This window comes from Hylobates moloch, unplaced genomic scaffold (assembly GCF_009828535.3).
Source record: "Hylobates moloch isolate HMO894 unplaced genomic scaffold, HMol_V3 SCAFFOLD_14, whole genome shotgun sequence".
Classification (NCBI taxonomy): domain Eukaryota; kingdom Metazoa; phylum Chordata; class Mammalia; order Primates; family Hylobatidae; genus Hylobates; species Hylobates moloch.
This window is the reverse complement of record NW_026652289.1, coordinates 18927079-18940585: the sequence shown is the minus strand read 5'-3', so window position 1 is coordinate 18940585 and position 13507 is coordinate 18927079. Positions and strand designations below refer to the sequence as shown.

The window sequence follows — 13507 nt, the reverse complement described above, 5'->3', positions numbered from 1 at the left end:
CCCCAGGGGGCGGAGCCTGCGGTGAGCCGAAATCGCGCCACTGCTCTCCAGCCTGGGCAACAGCAAGACTCCGTCTCAAAAAAAAAAGACTGAGTCGTAATAATAGTTTTCCCCAAGCCGCAACATCAGTAACTATCTTTGCCCCTTCAGCGTGTGTTCTGAAGTTAGAGGGATTGAAGTACTCTAGGTGGGCTCCAGACTTAAATGAACAAATGATATGCATGTCATCTCTATCTGATACTCTGCAAAACTAATGATTCCATGATCCTCCGAGCCATATGCCTTTACAGTCTCATGGTGATCACTAAAAGGGACCAACTCTTTTCTTTTTTTTTTGAGACAGAGTCTCACTCAGTCACCCAGGCTGGAGTGCAGTGGCTCGATCTCGCTCACTGCAAGCTCTGCCTCCTGGGTTCACGCCATTCTCCTGCCTCAGCCTCCTGAGTAGCTGGGACTACAGGCACCCACCCCCATGCCCAGCTAGTTTTTTGTATTTTTTTAGTAGAGACGGGTTTCACCGTGTTAGCCAGGACCAACTCTTTGTTTAACACTTTGAGAGTGAATATTGGAAGTTTTTGTATATACAGTTTTATTTTGGGTTGCCTGAGACACATCTCAGTGCTTCTAATGAAGACAAGAACTTGAATGAATGTACCATGAAAACTGAGGACTATTGAACAACAGATGTGAAATTGCAAAGTGTATTCATTTGCATTGTGTGACAATCACACAAATGTGTTTCTTGTTTATATTCAGTCCATTAAGATCTGTTTAGTTAATTTATTCTCTTTGTTTAAAAGGGAAAAAAGCAAATGAATGTGGTAAATAAACCATTAAAACCAAAAATGAAAAAATGCCTTCAATTGTTTTCTATTTAATTTGGTAATTAGATCACATAGTTAACTTAAATGTTTAAAAAAGAAGCAATGACTAAAAACATGCACTGATCTCCAATAAAGTTGCCACTTTATTGTTTGTTTGTTTTCAAAAAAACAAACAGGTTTGAATTTAATTCACTCAACCACTAAGGTAGAAAACAACGGAAACATAGAAGAGCACATAACACTATAATTAATCACAAGACTTTCTAGAATATGTAATTCCTATTTCTTCATAGCTAATTATACATTATTCAATGAATCCATTTTAAATTATGTTTCCAGGTAAAAATACATATTGCATGGTATGTTAAAATTATGTATTTCGAATAGAATAAAATCTTTTATAAGATTATATCAGAAGTCATCACACTACCCTTCTGAGGGCTAGACACATCTTTTTTTTGTAAATAAAGTTTTATCGGAACATTACCATGCTCATTTGTTCTATACTGTCTAATTGCTGCTTTCATGCTACAGCAGCATGGTTGATTAGTTGCAACCAAGACCTTATGGCCTACAAAGCCTAAGGTATTTACCATCTTTCTCTTGATAGAAAAAGTTTGTCAACCCCTAATCAAATACATAAGGTAATAGAGAATATATTTTATTAGCTACATTATATTTTACTGCTTTTTATCTTAAACTAGCAAGGCAGTAGCTGTTTTAGAAATCTCTCTCTCTCTCTCTTTCTCTCCCCTGCTAATAGGTATAGAAGCATGCCATATTTCACTTAAATCTTCAGCAGAAGGCAAAAAAGAAAAAAAATACTTTGTACCGATTGATTTATTATTTGGGTCAAAGCCTTTTGACAGATTCTGGAGAAGAGGATTCTAATAATAGCCAAGATTACCTGCTTTCTGGTGCTGAGACCTGTTTGCCGGTCTAACAAAGGTATCCAAAAGGATTTAGAAGGGGACTCTCTATGGTGATGTAGAGTCCTCAAGCTGCATGTCACCTTGAATCTACTCTCAGGGTAGCCTTCAAGTGACAATAACACAATTTGTTTCTATTCTTTAAAATGAATTAAAAACTTGACCCATGAAAATAATTTATTTGCATAATTTGAAATAATTATGTTTATATATTAATTTTATAATTATAAATATATAAGGTCAATTTTCTAATATATAAACATAAATTATATAATCACTGATTATAAAAATAACTATTTTTATTTTTAAAAAGATGAACAAATAAAGTGTTTCTTCTAGGACTTTTAGACTATGGCAACATGTTAGAAATACAACCTGCAGAAACTTTGAGCAGGTTGTGTGTGTGCGTCTGTGTGGGTTTTGGCACCAACCATAAAGTGGATCCTTTGCATGGGAATACAACAAAGAAATTTTTAATTGGGTGGTGTGAGCTGTGGGGGTTAAATAAACTTATCTGGCCAGAAAGGGTGGTTTAAGAGGGAATTCCAGGAAAAGTCACAACTGGGAAGGTCAACCAGTTCTGCGGGTGGGTCATTACATCCACGAATTCAGTCAGTATGTGTGAGGTCAGAATTCTGGGAGGTCTGTCCATGCAGGAAAAGGAAGCCAACAAGTAGGTTTGAACAGGCAGGATATTGGCCCTGGGTGGCACATGGGAAGGAAGAGTAAAATTATATATTCAGGCATTGGTTTCTCATCACATGGTTCAAGCCTCAGGGCAGGAATCCAGCCTGCAGAGGGCAGAGGGTACTGGGCAGTGACAAGCTTTTGGTCTAAAGGGAATATAAGGACATTTGACCCGAACCATCAAGAACTTAAAGAATTATGGAAAATAGAGGAATGACCAAAGACAAAGATATCTCAAGCCTGAAGGAAAGAGATATTTGAGGGAAATCGTTCTGTGTTCAAGCCCTAGTAGAATCCCTTGCAATGTCCCTCCTCCCTGGATGGTGAGAGGAGATTCTTCTCCCAGAACAGGCCTTGGAGTTGTGGCTGGTCCAAGCTTTCAAGTTCACCAAAAGACACAAAACAAGACAGGGTTTGATATTCAATGGTGTTTCCCATGGAGATATCAAACTCCTGTGAGTTACACAATCTAATCCACTCAATTTGGGAAAGAGAGAGAGTAATGGGAATACTTCTTAGACAAATTTCAAAATATACTTATTGAATTAAGAAGCAGTAGCCAAAATGTTCTACTATGAAATATTTTGTCTTCTCAGGTGAGAGTCAGAACTCATGAAACTCCCATGATGAGTTTAACTTGTCAGTCTGATTCATATCTCCTGTGTTCTAGCTTTTAATTCCTTCTTATTGCCTCTATTTCACACCATATTCTGATTTTGGCGTTTCTGACACCAGTGTGCTAACCCTCAGTTTTTTCCAGAAATTCAGTTTGATATGTCTTCTCAACCTGTGGCGTATTCTGGCTCCAATTAACCTGCTTTAGTGCTTCAGCAAGAAGCGCTTAAATCCCTCCCATGTGAAAAATGATGACAATGCTATTTTTTACATTACTATATTCTGCTTTTCCAAAATCTATCCAGCCAGGTTATGTCCTGATAGCATGTTAATGCTGGTTTGCATGGGGAACTCTTTCAGAGTAAGTGTGCCAAGTTTTTTTTAATTGAATTATGATGATAATCAAAGGCTTTTAGTAATTATTAGATTAACTTGTATAGTAATAGCAAATCATAACAAGAGAGTGTCATGAACTCAAGCTTTCAATTCTGAAGTTTAGACAAGTGTGTACGTGTATGTATGTGTATACCTTTATTTGTACGTCTTAGAATTTACATAATTTATTTACTCGTTCTCTAAGTCATTTGAAGAAAGTAAATTACCATCTAAAGAATGGAAATTGAATGACAAACACCCTAAAATGAGAAAGTAACAAGGTGATGTTAGTATTGACTGATAAACTCATGCTTCAAGTTGAAAGACAAACCATTGAACTTCACAGATTTATATCAGTTCTCACAGCCTTCATCAGTTCTCACAGCCTTTTAAAATGCTAGGTAAACATATATGCTTGCTATCTTTCAGGTTTGTGTCTGGTTTGTCAAAGCATAAACTAATTTTATTCTGCATAAAATCAGGAAGATACTATTTTTAAAAATGAAGATTGATACATGTGAAAAACAGCATGGAAATTAGAGACAATGTGAAATGTAATTTAATAGCAGATTAGTTGGAATAGTTATAAGAGAAAATATAAATTGTGATAGGGAAGAGATATAAGAAATACAGTAGCTTGGATGGTTCTTCCTTACAGTATAGACATTGAAAAACATTTTCAAAGCTTAAGTAAGAAAACAACTCAATAAAATTGAGAAAAGTGAGATGAAAATATCATGGAGGGATGACTGTTCACTTTTAGCTTGACTATAGTAAGACTCTACATCTAAACTTTTCAGAAGCATAAACAAAATTTGGCCAAAAAATCTAGAATTCATTAAGTTATTGATAGCTACCTGACACTAGTTCATAAAGTAAGGGATTAATTTCTAATTTATAGGCTTTAACCGTGTTTTGCAGTAAGTACTTACAGCCAACTGGTGGTTCTTAGAATGATTTCAGATGGTATATTAATAAGCATTTCAAAAAATGTATTTAAGTATTAAATATGTATTTTAAAAATATAGCTGGCACAAAAAATGATGTGTTAGGTAGTTGCCCAAAGTTTGTTTTTTTTTTCCCTTGGCCATGTTTATATAAATTAAAAAAATATGAGAGTAAATTAAAAATGAAATATTAAATATATAATAAAATGTGATGTAAAGATTTGGTAAAATATATGAAAGTGATGTAAAATTAACGTCTTCGAAACCCCAAAATGGAATGCCAATGAGGCTAGACCTTTTCAGGGATTGACGTGTTCCCATTCACCATTAGGCTGCTTCCCTCATAGTTAAGGTATTTGGGAAATTAAACTGAACATCAGAAAGTTGATTAGTAAGCAGAAACTCAACAGCAAGGCATCTGGCTAGTTTTGATAACTATATCAGCAAGGTCATATAAAAATCTGGGATCTACTTGAGAACAATGTAGTCGAGTTCTATGATGTTGGAGACACTATATAAATACATTTTACGATATTCAGTAGCTCCCTGTATTACCAGGAGATGGTCTTTATAGGCTTAATTTTTAGGAAGGTCCAGAGAGCTGGCTCTTGAAAAATTAAGATGACACCCTTGAAGAAAACAATGTTTACGTCGACTTCTGAGGAAGACAAGCGGCCTGGGAAAGCAGGCACTCGGCCCGTGGGAGGTGTCAGTGGAAAATGTATCCCCAACAGGAAATACCAGACTTTAATCAATGGAAAGGTGCTTTTGTTGAGTATAATATAAGGTTGTATTCCATTTCTGCTCTCATTTCTCAACCCGCTCTTTCCTAGTATGTGAAATAACTTACAGAGTTGCTGAGAACATTAAACAAAATAATGTCATATGGCAAGCACTCAATAATAATATTATGATTATTTGTCCTGAGAAGCTGGTCGTATGTTGTGTGTATGTTTGAGAATGGTGATTGCGAAATTGAAGAAACCATTTTACTTGGAGGGATGTGTGGGGAATGTGGGCAGCCTTAAGCATAGATCTGAAATCACTCAAGGAAAAACATTCCTTCTACTTTGGCACTCTGGCAGCAGCAGCTGTGGTAAGCACAGAGGTCCTGGAAGCAACAAGGCTGGAGTGGTGGTGAGGAGTAGACAGGTGTGGGATGAAGAACACTTTGAGCTTCCAGGGAGTTTCTGGGGAGAGAAAGGATGAGTGATTTTAAGTCCCAAATTGGGCCTTGAGAGCAGCATAACATGGTGCTAAGCTGATAGACTCTGAAGTTCAGTAGGATCAGTACTAATTGTGTGGCCTTGGACAAGTTATTTAACCTTTTGAAATCTGTTATCTTGTCTGTAATGTAATGAGGATGGTGATGGGAATGCCTGTCTCAGAACACTGCTGTGAGGATTAAATAAGAAATCTGGGTGAAGTGCCCAGCTCGGTAAAAACCCTTAGTAAATACTGGCTCAGAAGGAAAAAATAAAACAAAATGTAAAACAAACAAAAATAAAGCTTTGTTATCTCCAAGGCTGTAGTGTAAAGAAACAAAAGAATGCATTTTTATAACTGAATGCATTTGTCCCAAGTCTTGACGTTCTGCACACAGTGGATCCATAGTCACATATAAAATGCATGTGTCTTTCCTTTTTTCCTACTGAAGCCATAGGCCCCTTTAGATTTTGGCACTTACTGTGAAAGCCAAACAGCAGGAATTTCTTGGCCACATTTAAGGTGATTGATTTTTTATTTTCAGAATATCTTTTGTCAGAGTGTCAGTGAGTCGCATCTCTGGACATAATCTTGAAATAAAGAGGAGCAGCTTTTCTTCACGCTTAAAGTGTCCTTTATTTCCAGGGAACTAGCGACATGCTAATATCTCTGAAAATATCTTCCTTAAACTATTTGATAAGATGCTTTACAGAAATAGAAAACAAGGGGACTGAGTACCAGTTGCTCCAAAGAGTCATAGCCTTGAAGCTGTGAGCCCCTAGGGAAAGGCCACTGGGAAAGTGCTGAGCAGACTAAGGAAATACTTCAATCAGAGCAGAATACCAAGATAGTTGCCTATGGGTTAGATTTAAAAGATTAGTGGAATATACCTCACTGTTCACAGGAAGGGAGGCTATCACTGAGAGTCTTCCTGTACTGGAATCCTCATGGAACAAAGAAATAACATTGAAATGTTGATATTCAGGCTTGTATGCAATAATTTTAAGATTTTCTGCCTCTATTTCTAGATTCTTGAGTATTTAGTTATGGTATTCCCAATGCAAAAATTAATCCTTAGGCTATGAAGGAAAAATCTGGCTTCAAAAGTACTAAGGCATCAAGAAAAAAAGAGAATTAAATCAACTAAAAGAAGGCTAATGCCTAAATGTATCAATCGAATTGGTTTTATTATGACTGCTTTGGTCCATGTAACATGAAATATTTACACAAATTGGAAAAGCTTGCATAGGTCCTTTTATTTGCATTTGTCAGCTCTGTTATCCTTCTGAACTCACTATGCAGAAAGAAAATTCCTTTAAGCATTGAAAGGTTGATGAAGGCATGCTTTCCAGTTCTACTCCTTCTCCCATTCATTCATGACATATTAAATGAGAGAGAATGCTCAGGCTAAATACATAAAAGGAAATTAGTCAGTCTGCTCCAAAAAAGAAAAAAAAAATTGAGATCTAGAGAAAACAGGAGAGAGAGAGTGAGAGAGAGAGAGACAGCAAGCTTAAGAAACATCTATCTGAATTCTGAAAAGGGAGAAATGAACAACTAGAAAGGTGTGAATGACTTCCTGGAGGTCTTGGAAGGCAGTTTGGTGGCTATGGATGAGAGCAGAGTCCAGCTTCAGATGGCTGTTGTTCAAATCAGACTCTACTGTTTGCTAATCATGCAACGTTGGTCAAGTTAGTCAACTCTGCGTAAGTAGAGTTTCACAGTAAGTGCCAAAATCTAAAGGTACCTAAGGCAATAGGCCTGCCCTGAACTCAGGCAGGTTCCATTAATTTACATGGAAAAGTATGCATATAAACTAGGTTTCGTGCTCTTGTTGTCCTTGTGTGTTCCCTCATGAACTTGTTTTCTGACACTACAATTCTAAGATTACGGTATTGACTATCATCTCTTCCCATCTTGTGTACATTTGTAAAGATGCATGTTAGTCTTGGCTGCCAGCCATACCATCTGGTCCTAATGGTTAAGGGAACAGAGAGGTAACTGAGGAGATAATTTTTTTAAAGTCTTCATGAATTAGATATATAAGAACTAGTTACTTCTGAATCAAATTATGAAAGTTAATATGTTTGGGATAAAAATAGCTAAGGATGTTTAAATATGGACATTTCTGAAGTAATCCTTTTAACTCTGTCCTTCACCTAAAGTCACAAAATGGAATGCTGAAACTAATTTAATTTTGATAGCCTGAATTTCTATGCTGTTTTAAATATAGTTTAATCATAGCTTGTTTAGGAGGACATCTGTGGTTTAATGGGAAGTTGATTGGAATTGGAATTAGAATAATGCTTTCCAAACCGTTGTCTGTAGGAAACAGGTCCTGCAAGATGTTTGCAAGTGTTCTATGAAAAGAGATTTCTTCAGCAAAATAAGTAGGAAAATGTTGAATTAGCAGATCTCATTTCAGAACCCAACTTTGCCATTTATAGGTTCTGTAACTTTGAAGAAGTCGCAAGTTTTCTGTACTCCACTTGTAATATCTCACAAGTTTGTTTGGCTTTTTTTTTTTTTAGTGGAATAAATAAGATCATGTACATGAAAGACCTGAGAAATGTGTCCTTGATATATGTCAATGGACTCAGCTTTAGCATTCCAATGAAATGGGCCTGAAATTGGGCACTGTTTTTCATGTGGTTAACATTCAAATTTAGAGAGAAAGTAATGCCTGTAGGATATGGAAAAATTATCAGGTTATTAGAAAGAGTTCCATCTGCTACTTCTGACTTGTATATAAATAGAAAAACTGGTAATCCTAAAAAGGTTTTTTTTAAATGCTTGTTTTAAGGGCATATTTTCTCTTTAATGCTTTTTTCTATTAAAAAATCCATATGTATCTGTTTTACCAACCAGTAAAGCAAACCAAAAAATACAGAAAAACCAAACATCAGAAGAAAAAAATAATCTCATGCTTTATGATGTTAAACCATCAGTCAAGAATACATGTGATTTTAAAAACAGTTAATGTATTTCAAGCTATGAAAAGTTATGAAAAATAGTGATTGAAATATTACTATGGGCTTAGGAAAAAACTATGAAAAATAGTGGTTGAAAAACTAGTATTATTCAAAAAGCAAAACAGCTAATACCATGTTGGAAGGAATGTGAAACAAGCAGAAGTCTCACATGCTGCTGGTGATAATATAAAGAGGTACAACCATTTTGGAAAACTATTTGGAAGTATACACTAAAGCTGGACATAGGCATACCCCATGACCCACAATTCTAGAAACACGTGTTTTCCAAAAGATAGGCACTAGAATCTTAATGGCAGTGCTATTCGTGATAGCCCCAAAGTGAGAAACTGTTTAAATGCCCATGAAATGTATAGTGGCCAAATAAATGGTTGTCTATTCACACAATGGAATATTATGGAGCAAGAGAATGAATAATCTACAGCTTTAAGCAACAATGCAAATGCATCTCACAGACATAATTTGAATACAAACTCCAGACACAAAAGGGTGTGTAGTAATTAATTTTATTTGTGTAAAACAGGAAAACCTAGCTATATTAGAAGTTAGGATAGTGATTACCTGAGAAAGGCAGTTAACTAGAATAAAAGGCAATGGGCCTGCCCTGTACTGAGACGCAGGTTCTGTTTCTTGATCTGGTACTGGGTACATGGATGTTTGTAAAAATGTATTGAGCTATAAACATAAATTATGTGTACTTTTCGGTGGCATATTTCACTTTGGTAAAAAGATAAACGACCGGGTGCGGTGGCTCACGCCTATAATCCCAGCACTTTGGGAGGCCGAGACAGGTGGATCATGAGGTCAGGAGATAGAGACCATCCTGGCTAACATGGTGAAACCCCGTCTCTACTAAAAATACAAAAAATTAGTCAGGCGTAGTGGCGGGCACCTGTAGTCTCAGCTACTCTGGAGGCTGAGGCAGGAGAATGGTGTGAACCTGGGAGGCGGAGCTTGCAGTGAGCCGAGCCACTGCACTCCAGCCTGGGCGACAGAGCAAGACTCACTCCGTCTCAAAAAATAAATAAATAAATAAATAAATAAATAAATAAATAAATAAACAAACAAACAAACAAGAGAACAAACAAATAAAAAATCTAGCCCCTAAACAGACTGTTTCCAGCTTCAAAACTGAAAATTATCTCTAGGTGTTTCCTGAGACATTCAGAGACTGATTTCTGTTTTGTATTAGTTGCTTTTTTTTTTTTTCTTTTTATACAACATTATGCTTGTCCTGCTGCGGTATAATGTTCTATATTTGTTATTGTCTAATGGACTCTTTCTATCCTTAAGTTATTTAAGTACTCATCAAGCACCAACTAATAAGATCCTGAAGACCAGTCTGTGTAACAGACCATTTTTAAGTAGTGCCATAGCTGTCCTTGCTCTGTGACTTAGCCAAAGCTCTCCTATCTCCAGTCACTATACGAAGACAAAGAAATAACAATACAGAAATTATCGCTGTATCAAATGCAGCCAAGTCAAATCCAGAGAGTTTAAATACACAAACAAATAACTGGATCTTTGTAATTGGTGCTGACGAGATTTCAGCAAGTAGAGGAAGAATTCTAAAAATTTATAGTTTTTTTTGAAGTGAAATCTAAAGAATTTAACAGTTAAGAAATTATTCTGCAAAATGAAAGGGATCTGCAATTGGGCATCAACTGTGTATTTCAGTAAAACTCTAAGTTTACAAACACATTTTTAAAAATAAGCATACTTCTGGGGGTTTTCTCCTCTTCTTCCTCTTCACCTTCCAAAACATTAGGGCTTTTCTGCTATCTTCTTTTTTGCCTATTTTCGTATCTCACAGTTCACTTAGATGACGTAAACTTGCAATATAAAATCAGGAAGAATATGTGAATAGCACTGAGATTCATTAAAATGTATTTGCCATGAAAATTACAGGTTAGAAATTGGAGAAACAAAGAGAGGATTATAATTTCCAAGATTTTTTCCCCTAACTTTGTAGTCTTTTAGGAAAATGAGAATGATTGCTTTTTCTTCAGTAGTGGTATGTGCTAGCTGCTAAATTAAATTTAAATGAACTTAAATATTGCTAACACTGAAAATGTCTAAATGAAACTTTATAATATTAATAAGTTAAAATGAATAGCACACATCACTACATGAGGAAGAATACATTTATAGTAGCATCCTTCTAATATGCAAGATTAAACTGTCTGATAGGTTAGACTGTCCAATAATTTAATAACACTGTGTTTTTAGGTTTTCGATCACGAAAAGAGTGTTCGTGATCATGAAAAGATTGTTCATGATCATGAAAAGATAAATGGGTTAACCCATTTATACCTAGTGTTCCATTGCTGGAACACTAAGCATGTGGGAATTATTTATATCCTACTGCTCAAAGTCATCACCAAGGTCTGATTGCAAAAATTTAAAAAATTGCAACCTCAGGCCTAAATGGGATAGCCAAGTGTCTTAGATTTGCCTTCAGCTAATGATGGGTTCATGGCAAGACCTTACACTTGGGTTGTTACTTTTGAAGTTAAAAAAATGTGATCAGGGAAAAAACATAAAAAGAAGACAAGAAAAACTTCTTTAAAAACATGATAACAATAAATAATTTGGATCAAAGTATGACTTAGATGAGAGTTTGTCTACTAAATCATCAGTGAATAAATATTCCATATTCAATTATACTTTTAATAGTATGTTATTATTATTGTTATACTTTGAGTAGTGAACTATGCTTCAATAGTTTGAATAGTTGTATCCAAAAAAATAATTACCAAGGTATATGCGAGAACTTATGTACAATTATATTCCTCATGGTATCATTTTAACAAAATAGAAAAAGCTTTAAAGATTGCTTTCTAAAACTATTTGCATAAGAATTGGGTTAACAGTGTTGAAATTGAGTATTGTCCCAATTCTCTGAATAACTTGTATATCCTCTCTCTACCTCTATCTCTCATACACACACACACATTAAAACCACCTATAGCCAAAGACTGAGATGAATCTAAGTCAAGTTTTTAATAAGAATTAACTATGAATGATAAAATTACAAATAGTTGTTTCAATATTCTCTGAGATTTTCTGAAATGCTTTTTTCGCCTTCTGTGAATATGTATTCCTTTTGTAATCAGAAAAATATTTTTTAGATGTTTACTCCTTTAAGTCTTTGTTTTAATGGTGTCTTATAGTTTTTCCCTAGTATATTGCCTAAAATTCTGAATCCTCTTCCCAATCTACAGACTTTAAATTTCCCTTCTCTGCTTTATTTTTTTCAGTACTTAATACTATCTAACGTAGTATACATTATATTTATTTATTGCATTTATTGTTTGTTATCCCTTATATATATAAAATATATACAAATATAATGTATAGTATATTATATGGTATTCAGTACTGAAAAACACATCTATATGTTTTGAAGGCTAGAATTATTTCTTGTTTTATTAATTGGATATCCCTAACACCTAAAATGATCCCTGGTATATAGCATGAGATCAATAAGTATTAGTTGAATAAAGGAATTGCTTTTCTATATATACCCCTCTGACATATGTATAATAATAAGGCTACTTCTTATGCTAAGCAATGGACAGTGTAAAGGAATTAAGGTCTCATCCTTACGAAGGAGAGATTAAAAATTCAATGTTTGTAGTGAAATTATCAAGATCAAATAAAATATTGAACACGTCTTTTCCTTGTGAATTTAATACCGTCTAGAAATGTCAATTCCTCTGATAATGACTTTTATATTATAGCTTTTGCTAATGTTGCGAACCGAGTGTGTTCCCATATGATGGTGTGAGGGTATTTAACTTTTGGAGACAGGCAAAATACTCAGAGTAGAGAGAGCTGAGTGGTCTTTATGGAGAATACAAATATATTTTTAATTCTATGGAAACTAAATTCTAAGAAAATTTGGCTTTCCAATGTTTAGACAATTCTTCAATTCCCAGTTATAATTGTATGGAGACTAAAAGGGTGGCAGCCTTGTAGCGGCTTCTACAAAACCTGGCTGGTACCCCAGCTACTGTTGAGATCCATTTGAAAACCTGGCAGGAAAATTAAACTCCAGTTCTTTCATCCCTTTCTCCTGCTGCTTGTTTGCTTTGGAGCTTTGAACCACACTCCTTAATAAGTGTTAACAAGAACTTTTAAAGGGAACAAGTAGTAAGGAGAAAAATAACAAGAGTAAAGAAGAAAAGTAAAACAAAAAGGAGAAACAGAATGGAAAGCAAAACAGAAAGGAGCAATTCCACAATCTTTGAAGTGATTATACTTGATATGGTTGTATATGACAATCTGGTTCATTACCAAAACATGGAAATGGCATCCTCCAAAATTTTATCATTTCCTTTAAACTAAATTTCTCCAATGTACAAGTTACTGAAAGTGAAGTCACATCATAATAAAATTGTAATAAACCAGATTTAACTACTGAATAGTAGATTTATCCCGGTTGCTAGTATCATTGAAATGACTGGACTGCCAACATCATCATCTTTATTTTCTTAAAAACTAGACTTGATGTTTGAATAACCTGATGTTAGTGATTAAAAAATTAAAAGCAGCAAAAAACTCAATTTGTTTTATGTGGATATCATTTGAATGAACAGTTACTAGAAAACACATGTCTTTAGTTTATTAAAATACTACTTAGTGTCCTAAATAATGATTTACTAAAACGTTGTTACATGACCTTAAAGAGGGTAAACAATTATATAGGGACCTAAATTAATTCTAGTTCATAATTTGTGCACCAGACACTAACAGTTAAAATAGGGCTAAAAAGATGATTTAAAAGTCATTTACTTCTAACTTTTTATTTATTTTTTTAATTGACATACAATAACTACATATTTATGAAGTACATAGTAAAGTCTTGATACATATAATGTATAGTAATCAGATCATGGTAATTAGTATATCTATCATCTAAAACATTTATC

At 34.7% G+C, this 13507-nt stretch overlaps 1 long non-coding RNA gene across 2 annotated transcripts in view; it reads left to right on the top strand.

Annotated features, from left to right (window-relative positions):
• The window catches only part of LOC131381187 (uncharacterized), a 74397-nt gene that overhangs the window by 29557 nt on the left and 31333 nt on the right, over window positions 1-13507 (top strand). Inside the window, exon 4 of one of the 2 annotated variants that reach the window (XR_009209740.1) lies at window positions 1588-1772. This is a non-coding gene — a long non-coding RNA (uncharacterized LOC131381187). Of the gene's footprint in view, window positions 1-1587; window positions 1930-13507 lie in introns of those variants that run through there. The other variant, XR_009209739.1, reaches the window with a different exon arrangement.